Here is a 15,100-nt window from a genome sequence, read left to right as displayed (position 1 = left end):
CTACTTTAACGGATTCTCCTGTGGAAAACCTCTTCATCACACTCTGTGCAAAGTGAAAATCAGTCCAGGGGACACCTGCTGCTTTCTCCTTTCTCAAAGGCTTAGTTCATTCAATTCACCAATATATATAAGGATGTCTCAGCCCAGAAATTTCAAACTATCAGACCCAAGAACAGCAAATGAATCATGCCACAACAGCAGAATCCCACAAAATGAAACCTTGAACCAGGATGCTACAGTTTTTTGTCTGCTTTCTAAGAATATATTTCATGCATATAGTATTTTATAGTAGCTCCATCTCCTTTTCTTTACGGGAAACAGCATTTTACTCCCAGCAATTTATTGTACAAATAGAAGGGAGAATTGGACAGTAAAAATTACCATAACACCAGCTGTGAGAATGTGTTCAATGTGCAAGTCTGGGGCAGCAGCTTGCCTAGCTTTATCCAAGTCCTCAAGTTCACTTGTATAAAAGTACGTTAGTTTAGTGCAGTGAGCATGAGTACAGGTAGAGAGGCTGCTAGAAAGGCTGCATCATTCTAGCCTGGATAGCTGGAAAGATGCAGCACCAAATTGAAATGCAGCCAAGATCCTTCATTTCACAGCAACTGTATGGGGCTACTAAATCATGGCTTGAACCTTTGATTGATCACCTGAGGCGAGCAATGAGTCAGCCATGGGAGCACAGGTGAAGGCAATTCACCTGTGTTGCAGGAAGGGGTGGAGCCTGGCTCCACCTCTCCTAGACCCATTTAAGAGCTGACTGCCAGTGGGGAAGGATCTCTCTCTGGAGATCTGCTCCATCAGGAGTTCATCTTGTGAGCCCAGGACAGGGTGAGTGATTTTTCTCTCATTTCTCCAATATAAATTATATTAGCCAAGCGCCTGGATGTATATATATATATATATATATATAACACACACCATCTGTATATCCATTGATTATACGACTGGCAAGCCAGGCAGGCCAAATCCACTTTACATCATGTCTTTCTTATGGAATTTTTATAAATGGGTCAAGGGGGAGAACACCATTCCGCTTGATAAAATGATCCCCGGGCAGATCCCAGGGTTTCTGGGATCTCCTTATTATCAACTGGCAACTATAATTGAGAAATGGGGTCCCCTGCATACTTTGGGGAATATTTCCCCAGTACGCTTAACAGAATACTTTCAGGGACTGGACAAAGATATCTTAACTACAAAAGAAAGGCAATTAGCTGCATCCACAGTGGCATGGCCAGTGTTGAATGCTTTAAATCAAGCAGAGACAAGATCAGATAACTTAGAAAATAAAAATCAGCTACTAAAAGCTCAGATTGACAAATTGGAGCAAGAACTTAATGTATTGACAGGGAAAAAACAATTTTACAGTCTCTAGGTCAGGTCTGTAGTATTTCAATAGATGATAGTTATACCTCTGAAGTAGCGGACCTGGTTCAACAGGAAAGCAGGAATTCTAAGTCAGATTTAGAGGTTCCACTTATGGCGGATCCCCTGGAACTTCATCCTATTATAACTCAAAAAACAAAAAAAGTACAACATAGACGAGCAGAGGTGCCCCCTGACCAATGGCCCCCTGCTGAAACACATTTGCATGTAACAGCCAGGCCATACACTCCAACTGAGTTAATGGACCTGGTGCAGTGATTTTGGCAGAGGCTGAGAGAGAGTATACCTGCATGGCTGCTCAGGGTATGGGATTCAGGGCCAGAAAGTGTTATGTTAATGGGCCGGAAATGGCAAAGCTGGCCACCATAACATTATATCCTGCTGTCAGGCAAAGACTATACTTTGCCGTCCAATATATCAATGAGAACCACTCAATAATAGATTGGTTAATGGCAGCATGCTGGATGGTCTGGCCAAATAAAAGAGATATTCCATTAAACATAGGACTATGGTCCTCCATGGAGGACCTTCAAAATTACATTCGCGAGTTAGGCATGAGAGAAGCAATATATGAAGATTCATACGATAGCCCGGATATGATCAAGTTCTTGGCGGGCATGCAAGATTTAATTTTACAACAGGCCCTTCCCACCTATATGGGAGCTTGGTTTCGATATTAAATCCTCTGGTGACCTCGGAAGCTGTAGTTCAGCAGGCTGCTCAGATAGTAGCTGATCTGGGGGAGACAGAACGCCTGCGGACTAGGCGCAACATTTGGATGTTAGAAGAAGCTGAGATCCTGCCGGTGACTAAAACCAAGACGCCGGCTATTCGAGCTCCTTGATCAGGACCCATAAGGGTTTCCCGAAAACAAATGTTGAATGACCTAATTTGAGCTGGGGTCCAATTTGCTAAGATTGACCGCCAGCCCAACCATGTCCTTCTCCAGCTTTGGAGACAGCTAAAAGACAATCAAAAATTTCAAAACTACCCTAAGAAACCAAGGGTAAGGATTATAGAGAGGATACCAACAACAACATGGAAGCTAGAAGACTTCATTGTTCCTAACAGGAAAAAAAGCCACCTCAAGTGTCTCGGGCCACAATGCCTGAGCCATCAGAAGCAAAAGAATTGGCCCTAGCAGAGTTCATGGCGTGACGGGGGATGTTAGTCCCCCTAGGGCCTCTAGACAGGACCGGAGGCCCTATGTAGAATTAACGATTTATTGGTCCCGAAAAAATATTCAGAGTTATGGCATTAGTGGACACTGGAGCAGAAACATCAATCATTTACAGAGATCCAAACAAATTTCATGGAAACAGAGTGATGATTGGTGGTCTTGGGGGGACAAACTATTCCTGTCACCCAAACATGGTTAAAACTGGGGGTTGAGCGTCTCCCACCCCAGGAGTATAAGGTATCTATTGCCCCAGTCCAGAAATACATCTTGGGCATAGATATTTTATGTGGTCTGGCTCTCCAGACAACCGTGGGAGAGTTCAGACTCCGGCAGAGATGTATTAGTATCCGGGTGGTGCAGGTAATATTAAGAGGCCATGCGAAACATGGGCCAATTTGCCTGCCGAAACTGCGCCGGATTACTAATGTGAGACAGTACAGACTCCCAGGTGGGCAGGACAAAATATCAAAAATGGTGCAGGAATTAGAAAAAGTGGGCATTATAAGACCTGCCCACAGCCCATATAATTCCCCCATATGGCCAGTGCAAAAGTCGGATGGCACATGTAGTACATGACAGTAGATTACAGGGAATTAAATAAGGTCACGCCGCCTATTCATGCAGCTGTACCCAATATTGCTTCCCTAATGGACACATTGAGTAGGGAGATAAAAACCTATCATTGTGTCGTAGATTTAGCAAATGCGTTCTTCAGTATCCCAACTACTGAAGAATCGCAAGATCAATTTGCATTCACATGGGGAGGCAGGCAGTGGACCTTTCAGGTCCTGCCAGAGAGAGGGGTACGTGCATTCACCAACATATTGTCACAATCTAGTGGTGCGTGACCTGGCCAATTGGGAAAAACCTGATAATGTTAACCTGTATCACTATACTGATGATCTCCTGCTGACATCCGACTCACTGGAGGCAGTAGGACAGGTGGCGGATTCATTAACCGCCTATTTACAACAGAGGGGATGGGCTATAAATCCCTAAAAGGTGCAAGGTCTGGGCATGTCTGTAAAATTCCTGGGGGTGGTTTGGTCAGGAAAGACCAAAGTACTACCCAGTGCTGTCATAGATAAGGTTCAGGCATTCACAGTCCCTACAACATCGAAGCAGCTGTAAGAGTTTCTAGGTGTATTAGGTTATTGGCGTTCTTTTATACCTCACCTAGCGCAGCTGCTAAGACCACTGTATAGACTCACAAAAAAGGGGCAGCTTTGGGACTGGGGGGAAACAGAACAGGACGCTTTTCAACAGGCAAAACTGGCAGTTAAACAAGCCCAGGCATTGGGTATATTTGATCTTACCCTCCCAGCCGAGTTGGATGTTCACATCGCTCAAGATGGCTTTGGTTGGGGCCTGTGGCAACGCCAGAGTTCTGTTCGGACCTCCATTGGTTTCTGGTCTCAGGTTTGTCACGGAGCAGAAGAGAGATACAGTATGATTGAAAAACAGTTATTGGCTGCCTATTCGGCACTGCAGGCAGTAGAGCCAATAACTCAAATGGCTGAAGTTATAGTCAAGACCACTCTGCTGATTCAGGGGTGGGTAAAAGGTCTGACCCACCTTCCTAAGACAGGGATGGCCCAAGCACAAACAGTGGCACAATGGGTCGCCTATCTCAGCCAAAGGAGCAGTCTGTCTTCACCCCCTTTGAAAGAAGAACTCCAGAAGATCCTAGGCCCAGTGACATATCACAGTGATGCACCGAAAGGAATACTGGTCGCTCCACCGCAGAAGAGTCCTGTTCGGGAGGTAAAATACCCTATCCCTGAAGATGCTTGGTACACAGATGGATCCAGCAAGGGCAATCCGAGCAAGTGGAGAGCAATAGCATACCATCCTTCTACTGAGACAATCTGGTTTGATGGGGGGGATGGTCAGAGCAGCCAATGGGCAGAACTGCGAGCCGTGTGGATGGTTATAACTGAGGAACCTGGTGATGGTATCCTGAACATCTGTACGGATAGTTGGGCTGTGTACTGAGGGCACACTTTGTGGATTGCACAGTGGGCCACCCAAGAGTGGACTATCCATGCCCGGCCAATCTGGTGCAAGGACGGGTGGTTAGACACATGGAATACAGTCAAACACAGGACTGTACGTGTCTACCATGTTTCTGGTCATCAGCCCCTACAGTCACCGGGAAACGATGAAGCCGACACGCTGGCCCGAGTTCGATGGATTGCGAATTCACCGTTTGAGAACATCACCCGTTGGTTACATCAGAAGCTACGGCATGCAGGACAAAAGACAATGTGGGCAGCTGCTAAAGCATGGGGACTGCCCATACAGCTACCTGACATCGTCCAGGCATGCCGGGATTGTGACGCTTGCTTCAAGATGAAACTGAGACTGCTGCCCGAAACAACAGCCCATCTTGCTAGAGGACATAATCCTCTCCAGCGGTGGCAAGTTGATTACATCGGGCCCATTCCTCGGTCTGAGGGGGCGTGATATGCCCTGACCTGTGTTGACACTGCAAGTGGGCTACTGCAGGCTTATCCAGTACCGAAAGCAAACCAGGCATATACCATCAAGGCACTCACAAAACTGATGTCTGCCTACGGGATACCTCAAGTCATCGAGAGCGACCAAGGAACTCATTTTACTGGTGCACTGATACAACACTGGGCAGAAGAAAATAACATTGAATGGCGATTCCACCTGCCATATAATCCAACAGGAGCAGGCCTCATCAAATGTTATAATGGTATTCTTAAGGTTGCCCTGAAGACAGACTCCCAGTCCCTGCAGGGGTGGACAAAGAGACTGTATGAAACCTTGTGTGACCTGAATGAAAGACCCTGAGATGGTAGACCCAGTGCCCTGAGAATGTTGCAGACAACATGGGCTGCCCTGCTTAGGATCTAAATTACAGGCACTGATCATCAGGTAAGACCCCTGATTGGTAATGAAAATAATCTTCTGCTCCCTGTCCCTGAGAATTTAGATCCTGGCACCCATAGAATAAAATGGCCATGGAAGGTGCAGGTAGGACCCAAGTGGTGTGGCCTACTTGCACCTTGGGGGTGATTGTTGGAGGTGGGAGGCTCAGTAGTCCCTCCAGTAATAGGTACATGGCCTACTGATGTTGTGGTCAACACTCTGATTTTCATTGCTAAAGGGACTCCCATCATGCCCCTATGGCAGATCAGGACACTTCCTTTGGTGCCTGATATTATTATGCAGCCGCAAACATCCGGCCAGAAAGTGTGGTACACGTGGCCAGGACGTGCCCCTGTACAAGCGGAAGTGTTGACCCAGGATAGAAATACGGCCTGTATTTTGCTCTGGAGGGCAGACCTTCCCCTTTTGGTACCTCTGAAACATCTGTATTTCTCCCCGTGAGTCTTTGAGCCTTCAGGATTACTGGAAGGAATGAAATGTCATCAAAAATGTTCCAGTGTTACTGTTAGATCATGTGTCACACCCAGTAATGGTCTGCATGGGATTGACGGAACATAGGACGGACCTGCACCTCACAACCGTATGCCTCTGGAAACATCATCGAGCGCTGGCCCATAGAAGGATGTCCTGAATTTCCCCTGAAGATCACGGAATGCCCAGAGCTTGGGAAGAACACTGACAAGAAACAAAAACAGCACTGTTCTGCATTCAGCTTTTTACTGGTAAAGGAAGAAACTGCACCCACTCTGCCTCCCTGGCTATTCAGGGCATTTAGATGACCAGAACTCAGAGAATGAGAATGATCACAAATGTCTGGCAGAATTTATCTGTAAAAAGAATCATTTTTATGAGATATACATGACATTTCATACATAATTGGGCAAAGAAGAAAATACTTGGCAAGGATTTGCCTTGCATGCAGTAGCCACTTCAGGAATAAGAAAAATATGACTCCATGGAGGAATCTTCGAAATTATAAGCAGTTCAGTAAGCATCCTGGGGAGGCATATTCAGTATATTGCACATAGGTCAGCACACAGCTCCAACACTTCATAAAATTTTCGGTTTGAAGTTTCACAGTCTAATAAAAAAAATGAAGCATCAAGTTAATGATGCTTTAGTATTCTACATTACCACTGGTTTTGAACCTTCAGAGTGAGAAAGAACAACTTAAACTTGTCAAAATCAACTGACAAACAGTAAACTGTTTCAAATTTGTAGGGAGTGTTTTGATCTGGATTTGCAATTAGATGAGACCTACTGCAGATGGGACAGTTTACCTAAACAGGAGGCAGGCTCTCACACTCTTAGTAGGCTGGGGACAAATAGCAAAAAGCTGAATTAACACATAAATTTCTGTCTTTGCTTTGTTAATATCTTACCCATGGGATATACAAGAGACAGCAACATATTTTTAGATTACCCAGTATAATTTTCTATTTCTTCGTAATGTGCTTACACAGTAGGTTGAAATTTTCAATTATCTTGGAAAATAATTTCTGTGTATAAACTATGAGAAATCTCTTGTAGTATTAAGTTTTTACATGACAAAAACATCAGGCCAATATTTTAATTTTCTGAATGAAGCTGTTCTGATAGAAGTCTCTAGCATTACAGTTCTGATTTTCAAATCACAGACAATTTCAATTAAGAAAAAATAATATTTTAAGTATTTTGTGGGTTTTGAGATGTTTGAATGGTACCAAAGAGCGGTTACAAAGACAATGAACCCACTAAATATTTTTAATAACTGACTGTTTAGAAAAAAAATAGTGAAAAATAAGTTCAGTAGCTAGCTCTGAACATGTGAAATTTGGGGGCCTCTTTTTTTAAATGATTTGCTGCATACAATAGACATTCCTTCAGTGTAACCAGCTGACAGCCTGCAAATGCAGTGGGAGAGCACAGATAGGGCTGGAAATGGGCTAATGCGTCACTAGCTGTGAGTAAACAAGCAGTTAGAAGCAGCTGGTAAAACAAGTTTTGAAGAAGGCCAATTTTGAGATTAATGTGGTTCTTGTGATACGATGTGATAAGCAGGAAAGATTGAAGGAGCATGAGGAGGAACCTACTCCTATCTCAAACGTGGAGTCTATGGGGTGACAGCCAGAGACTGAGATGAACATAGATAATGTTTTGTTACTTCTAAAGTCAAAGAAGTTCTGCAACATCAAGGAAAACTGAAGAAACTGCCCAAGTCGCTTAACACCTCTGTGAGAAAAATCAGTGGTTAGACCTTGAGGTTTTTGCTCAAGTGTTGAAGAACTTTTACATGTATAAGAACTATACAAAAAATCCTCAGTACAGTTATGAACTGAATGAATAGCATAACTTGGTTATGAGGAGTTGCTTCTGCCTATTATGGCCCAAAATTGGGTTTTAATTCTTCTTTTCCTTTCTCTGAGTTGAATGTCATGTATCCAGTCTGTCAGTCTCAAACAACACAGCTGAAACAGATCTTCCTTTTAGGTATAATGACATCTTTGAAATATCATGATTTGCTGTGATATATTCCTCTAGTGACACTTGAGTTCAGCACAAGCAGATTTTTTGCATCTTTTATACATACTTCTGTTTTCTTCCCAACAAAGCATAAAAAGTGCATTGCAGTTCAGCAAAAATCTGCTCATATTAATTCTATGCTTCTTATTTAAAAATGTACGATACACTTAACCACTGTTACCACTACCTTTATTTATATTACACTGCCAACAATTACTACCTGTTCTGTTATTACTACTAAAAATTACAGCTGGCTGCAATCTGATGTTCCTTCTGATCACACTGAATTATTTATCATGGCTAGCAGTTAACTGGTGGACAGGGCTGTGATGTACGCAGAGTTAACACAGGAGATGCAGAATGGGTGAAAAGGAAGTCATAAATCCTCACTGCAGATTGCTTTATGCTTAGGCACTGAGCCAGGGAGGAGCATTATCTCAGAATGCTAATATGTTCCAGGTCATTTAAGGATGCTGTCAATGACAGTGATGTGTTGGCCAAAACATGGATTAAATGCCCTACTAAGACTCTTTGATGTCTGTATTCTCTAAATCAACAAAAGCTCTAGTAATGTCCTAAATGGTTTAACAATACCCTCTGATAATGGAATTTATTAGAAACCTTAGCAGGTTTTGGGACCTGTACTGGCCTGGACTAGGCCAGGATGACAGTGGTCTTAAGAACAAGATAGATGTAGGCACTGAAGATGTGTGCCTGGTTGCTTCCAGCTAACAAAAGAGGCTCTCTGTTCTTCGTACTTAGTAAGAGAGGTGAAGGAGTACAACAATCTGTTGGGTGAGATGCTGTGAACACATTGCAAGGCTAAACATTGTTTCTGTTTGTTTGGACTTAGAGACCTCCAGGAGACATAGAAAAAACAGTGAACCAATCTAACGCATGCAACCAGGCCTTCTTATGGGCTTGATTTAGTGTGTTCAGTATTCATGCCCAAATTTTCATATAACCTTAAACTCAACCCTGAGGCAGAAAATGGGAGATTAAATATTAACAGCATTATTTAATTTTCTTTGTAATTGTAATATTAAAATCCAGTACAGAGCAGCAAGTTTTCCAGTAGGTATTGTTCACCTACAACAACTTGAAACAATACAGCTGGAATACTGTTACCTGTACCCGTGGAATTGTACCAGTTACCAATGGAATTGTACCAAAAAATTTGTCTTCTGCAGATAATGACTCACTTTATTTCTGACACAGTGTACATTACCTATATTTACAGACTTTCTGCCTTTGTGGATTAAACAAGATAAAAATTGATCCACAGCATTAGATTTTATAGTGAAAGATTCAGATGTAAATCCTACTGAGTGCCAGTTCCTTCATGTATTGGGGGCATATATGAACCCTCTCCTGGCCAAGTTTAAAAATGAAGGAATTGAAAAATAAAAAGTTTATATTTCCTTCTCAGCCAAGTATAAACCATGTAATTAAGAAACGATGTAAAAAGTTTTTTGCTAGATTAATAACTATTTTAAAATACTGAGAACATGTCTGCCTCTTTTGTAATAGACACTTTTCTAAATGCAGCCAAAAAGAAGCTCACATCTGCAGGGGTTGAGGTCAGGGGATTTCTTTGCAGGGTGCTGCTCCCTAGTGAGTAATTAAAACTCTCAAAGAAATCTACCTAAACAAACAATAGTTCTGTTATGACAAGAGTTGCCAGATGGTGCTTGGTCATGCAGGTTTACAAGTTGTTTTTGTTTTTTAACATGTAAGTGAACTTCCTTTGAAGTAAATTTCTGTTTCTGTAAGTGGATTTATGCAGATTAAAAAAAAAAAAAAAAAGCAGGCAACTTTGATTTTTCTGTTATTTTCTCTGTATTTATTTAGCATGGAGGATAAAGCTGCCTTTACTCCAGCTGAGAATTTCTGGGAGCAAGTTGGGGTCAGTATCTCTCCTACAGTGCTTGCTGCCCCTCACCCAGTTACACAGCTGCCCACAGACCAGTGCTGCTGCAGAACCATCTGGTGTGACACCCATGTCATTTGGGACTCTTTTGTTTTGGAATATCATTGCAGATCCTTGATATCTGGCTCTGCTGAAGAAAGATATGCCAAGCACATCTCATAAGATGTTTTGAGTTCGAAAAAGGCCTTTCTTTAGAAAATGTGTTCTAAAAACTTGGGAAGGTCTTGAAGTCCCAGCCAAAGCCTAGCCACTTTCTCCTTGAAATGCCTATTGGGGACTGCAAAGCAATTCACTTCAGGGGATACTGCCAGTGTAGGCTGCCCAGCTCATCAGCGCCAGCCAAGGCAGTGCAGTCTTCAGCACACAGCTCAGAACGAGACTCTTGTAGCTCTCCATTCCTTTTCCATGGAGTCTTTCCTTCTTGCATTTTTATTCCTCGTCTTTTGAAAAATGCCAGACCTAATCTGAATAAAAATTTTGCACTTTCATTATCCCTCTTCAAAAAAATGATGTGCTTAATACTATCAATAAACAGACCAGTATGTCTCTGCCCTGCAGGTAGGAAAGTAAACCACAGGTAAAAAGGTTTCTCTGAGTTTGTACAGAACATAATTGCTAAATTGAGAATAGTGGCTTAGTCCCTCAACTTTCTCTCTTCAGCTGCTGCACAAGGAAACATATCCTGGTTTTATTGTAGAGATCACAAAATCAGAAACTGTGTCAAAGTTTTTCCCAATCCAGGAAGATTAACTTAGTTCTGTGGTGCTAGATCCTCATTCATCTCAAAACTTCTGCTTACAGAAAAAGTTAACAATGCATGCTACACATTTGGGTTGTTTTAAGAAGTGTGAGATATCTAGATGTGGAGGGAAACATGGGCTGGAGATATAGCTGGTCTGCACTGTATTCATTGCTAACCCATTGATAAGTAACATCTTTGAAAGTTGTCATTTATACTGGACTCAGATCTGTCACTGACTGTAACCAAACTATTCTATAAACACAGCTGTGGCAAAACTTTTGGGTCAAATGTTTGACATGATGGTGAGGTACATGGTGATCATGTAGTATCACCTCATTAAACTACTGTTCTGTGATCAGCTCCATCTGCTGTCACAATGGTGTTTCCTATCACAAGCACTTCATTTTTAAGCTGTATTTTTCTGATGTGGCCATTCAAATTCAGCCCCGAGTGAATTTAAAGATTAACCCACTTAAGGTCAATGTGCAAATCTTCACTGACTTGTCATTTGCTATATATACCAAGATGACCGTTAATTTTACTAAACATTAAAAAAACATTTGATCACTTCATGGACTTATGGTTTGTTCTTATCTTGTCACAGGGGGTGCTTGGGGACCTCAAGGGTGCCATTAGGTCTGGAGAAACAACTGGAAAAGAAATATCCCATTGCTCTTTGTCCTGTCACTGAACACCACTGAAAAGAGCCTGACTCTATCCACTTGACACTTCTCCTTAGATATTTTTAAGCATTGATGAGATCTCCTCTCAGACTTCTCCAGGCTAAACAGTTCCAGGTCTCTCAGCCTTTCCTCATAAGGGGGACGCTCCATGACCCTTAACATCTTTGTCACTTTCCACTAGAGTCTCTCTGGGGGAACTGTGTCTTTTTTGAACTGAGGGGCCCAGAACTGGACACAGTATTCCAAATGTGGCCTCACCATGGCAGAGTCAAGGCCAGCCTCTACCTGCTGGCCATACTCTAATGCACCCCAGAACAGCGCTGGTATTCTTGGTCATAAAGGCATGCTGCTGGCTCACAGTCAAGCTGTTGTTCACCAGGACACTCAAGTCCTCAAGTCCTTTTCAGCAGAACTCCTCTCAGGTCAGCCCCTAACCTGTACTGAAGCATGCAGTTACTTCTCCCTGAGTGTGCAACTCTACAGCTGCCCTTGTTGAATCTCATCATGTTCTCGTCTGCCCAGCCTCTGTCCAGGTCTTATTGAACAGCAACCCAACTTTCTGGTGTGGCAGACACTCCTCTCATCTTTGTATCAACAGCAAACTTGCTGAGAGTGCTCTCTATCTCTTCATAGAGTCATGATTCATATGATGAATATGTTAAATAAGATCAGACTTACTTCTGACCCCTGGGGAACATTGGTAGCAGCAAGTCCCTGGCTAGGCTCTGCCTCACTGATCACAACAATCTGAGCTCTTCTGATCAGACAGTTCTCTATCCATCCCACTGTTCAGTCATCCAGCTCACACCTCCTAAGCTTATGTACAAGGATGTTATGGGAAACGGTGTCAAATGTCTTACCTTGTCAAGGTACACAACATAGTCTATTCTCCCCACATCCACTCAATTACTAATGACATCCTAAAAGGCCACCTGATTGGTCAAACATGATTTTTTCACCTTAGTGAATCCATATTAACTACTCTTGATATCCTTATTTTCTTCCGCTTGCTTGAAGGTGACATTTAGAACAAGCTTTTTTATTGCTTTCCTATGGACAGAGGTGAAGCTGACTGGCCTGCAATTTCCTGGATTCTCCTTCTTACGCTGTTTGAAGACTGGAGTGACATTTGCTTTCCTTCAGTCTTCAGGCACCTCTCCTATTTTCCATGACCTTTTAGAAATGATATATTTGTTCAGCAAGCATTTCTGCCAGCTCCCTTGGTACTCTGGGTGCATTCTGTCAGGGACCATGGATTTGTGTGCATATAGTTTTCTTAGATGGTCTCTGAACAGATTCTCCTTCACCAAAGTGAAGTCTTCCTTTCTCCAGACTCTCTTTTACCTCAAGGGTTTGGGATTCCTTAGGGACAGTCTTAGCAGTAAAGACTGAAATAAAGAAGGTATTCAGTAATTCTGTCTTCTCAGTGTCTTCCATTATCAGGGTATTCACCTCATTCAGCAGTGGGCCTACATTTCTCCTAGTCGTCCTATTGCTATTGACATCTTAAGCATTTTCTGTTGTTCCTTGACCTCTCAATGCTAGATTTAATTCCATGTGGGCCTTAGCCTTCCTTGTTCCATCCCTGCATGTGCTGACATTGTTCCTATATCCTTTCCAAATATCCAAATTCTTTTTACCACATTCTGTAATCTTTCTTTTTCCATTTGAGTTTTTTTGCGAGCTCCTTGCTTATCTATACAGGTTTCCTTCATCTTCACCTGGTTTCTTACTCCTAGAAATGCATCATTCTGTAGATTGAAGGAAGTGGTACTTGAATGTCAACCAACTCTCTTTGGACCTCCTCAACTTACAGTGCTCTAACTCACTGGAGACCTCCAAGCAGGTCCTTGAAAAGGTAAAAATTTTCTCTTCTGAAGTCCAGGATGGCAATTCTACTTGTTGCCCTGTTTCTCCCGGGAGGAAGTTAAGGAAGATCCTTAACTCCACTATCTCATGGTTGCTACATTCAAGGTTGTTCCCAGCCTTCACATCCCCAGGCCAGCCCTTCCTTGTTAGTAAGAACAAGGTTCAGCAGAACACCACTCCTCATTTGTTCCTCCACTACGTGCATCAGAAAATTATGTTTAGTGTAATGCAGAAACCCCATGGACTGCATGTGCCTGGTAGTGTTGCTTTTGCAGCAAGTATCAGGATGACTGAAGTCCCCCATGAGAACCAATGCCTGTGATTACAAGGCTATTTCCAACTGTTTATAGAAGGCCTCATCAACTTTTTCCTCTAGATAAAAAGATCTGTTGTAAACACCCACAATGATGTCACCAATTAGGCTATTCATTCTCATTCATCCCTAGGCAGAGCTTGTTACATTCTAGTTGCTGTCTCACATGAACAACTCCATTGCCTCATCTTGCAGGTCTGTCTTTCCTAAAAATACATAGCCTTCCATGTACTGGACAGTACATGAAGCTGTCTCACCATGTCTCTGTGACTGCAATACAATCATGGACCTGTGACTGCACATAGATCTCTAATTTCTCCTGTTTATTCCCCATGTTGTATGCATTAGCTTACAGGCACTTCAGACAAGTAAGGAAAGAAAGGGATGGAGGTTTGCCTAGAGGGATGCAAGAGGATCTCCCACATCAATACACATATTTGAGCAGGCTGGCCTTTGGCTTGTGTTATGGGAGTCATCTAAGGAACATTAATTGCTATTCCAGTTGTCCTGGTTCATTCCCCAGACAGTTCCCATGTTCGACCTTGTACTCCGAGTCTTTCAGTTAAAAGCCCACCTCACTAGGTTGGTCAGCTTGCTGCCAAAGATTGGCATTCCTCTTCTAGATAAGTGGATACCATTCCTCCCTAGCAGGTTATAATCTTCATAGAAAGATTCATTGTCATAAGAACCAAAACCCTCATGCCCAGAGTTTGGCTGCCCTCTCAGCCTATAGCCAGAAGTTGATTTATATTATACATCTATTCCTCGCTGATCTCCTTCCTCCAATTGGCAACAACGAGGAAAAGATAATTTGGGCAGTGTTTTCCACTTATGCACCCAGGGCTTTATAGTTTTCTTTGATTCTGCCCATGTTCCAGCTTCCAGTATCATGCTCACATGAAAGAGCAACAACTCTCTGCAGCATAGCTAATATGTAACTAATAAATGAATGGAGACAGTGCAAGATTTAGAATTTGCAGGTGGACATTCCATGGGGTCCAGGAACAGTGAGACAGATTATCTTTTGGAACAGCTGATGTGGAGCAGAGGCTGTCCAGCAATCCTGCTGTGTTCCACATCTCTGTCTGCCTCTGTAAGGAGTCTAGTAATGTGCAGCAAGGCTTTCCAGAGGTAGGCATAAATATGCTTGCAGCAGCACAGAGCTACATTAGCAGTGACATATACAAGAGTAGTTGGAGCTTCACAGTCTCTGGAAGAAAACTGACAAAGGGATGGTTTTGCAGTGTGAACATAACAGAGAGATGTGGAAAATGCTGGTGTCCCCCACTAACTGGGCAAACTGTGAAAAAGGAGGGGACTGGTAAAGAACAGATACTCCCATGAACACTGCTGTGACTCTGGGTATGATTATGGGGCATGGAGAGTTGCTGCACTTCTAAACACCCTCTCAACTCATCTGCTGTTACTGGCTTTCAGCAACAAATCTCCTAAGGACAAAATGAGCAAAAAATGCAGTCACAGCATACTAGCAGCTGTGGCTGTAGGGGCTTAGCTGGGAGGAGACAAAGGGTAAAGCATGAGTGTTTCAGTCTGACCAAGGATCATGAGG

General features: G+C 42.9%; 1 pseudogene; it reads left to right on the top strand.

Moving 5' to 3' along the window:
* Positions 1-1,946: 1,946 nt before the first annotated feature.
* On the top strand, positions 1,947-2,550 carry LOC146542210 (uncharacterized; annotated as a pseudogene).
* Positions 2,551-15,100: the final 12,550 nt, after the last annotated feature.

Source organism: Meleagris gallopavo, chromosome Z (genome assembly GCF_905368555.1).
Source record: "Meleagris gallopavo chromosome Z, MGAL_WU_HG_1.1, whole genome shotgun sequence".
In the NCBI taxonomy this organism is placed as follows: Eukaryota; Metazoa; Chordata; class Aves; order Galliformes; family Phasianidae; genus Meleagris; species Meleagris gallopavo.
Note: the sequence above shows the minus strand (reverse complement) of the source record. Positions and strands in the feature narration are given on the sequence as shown.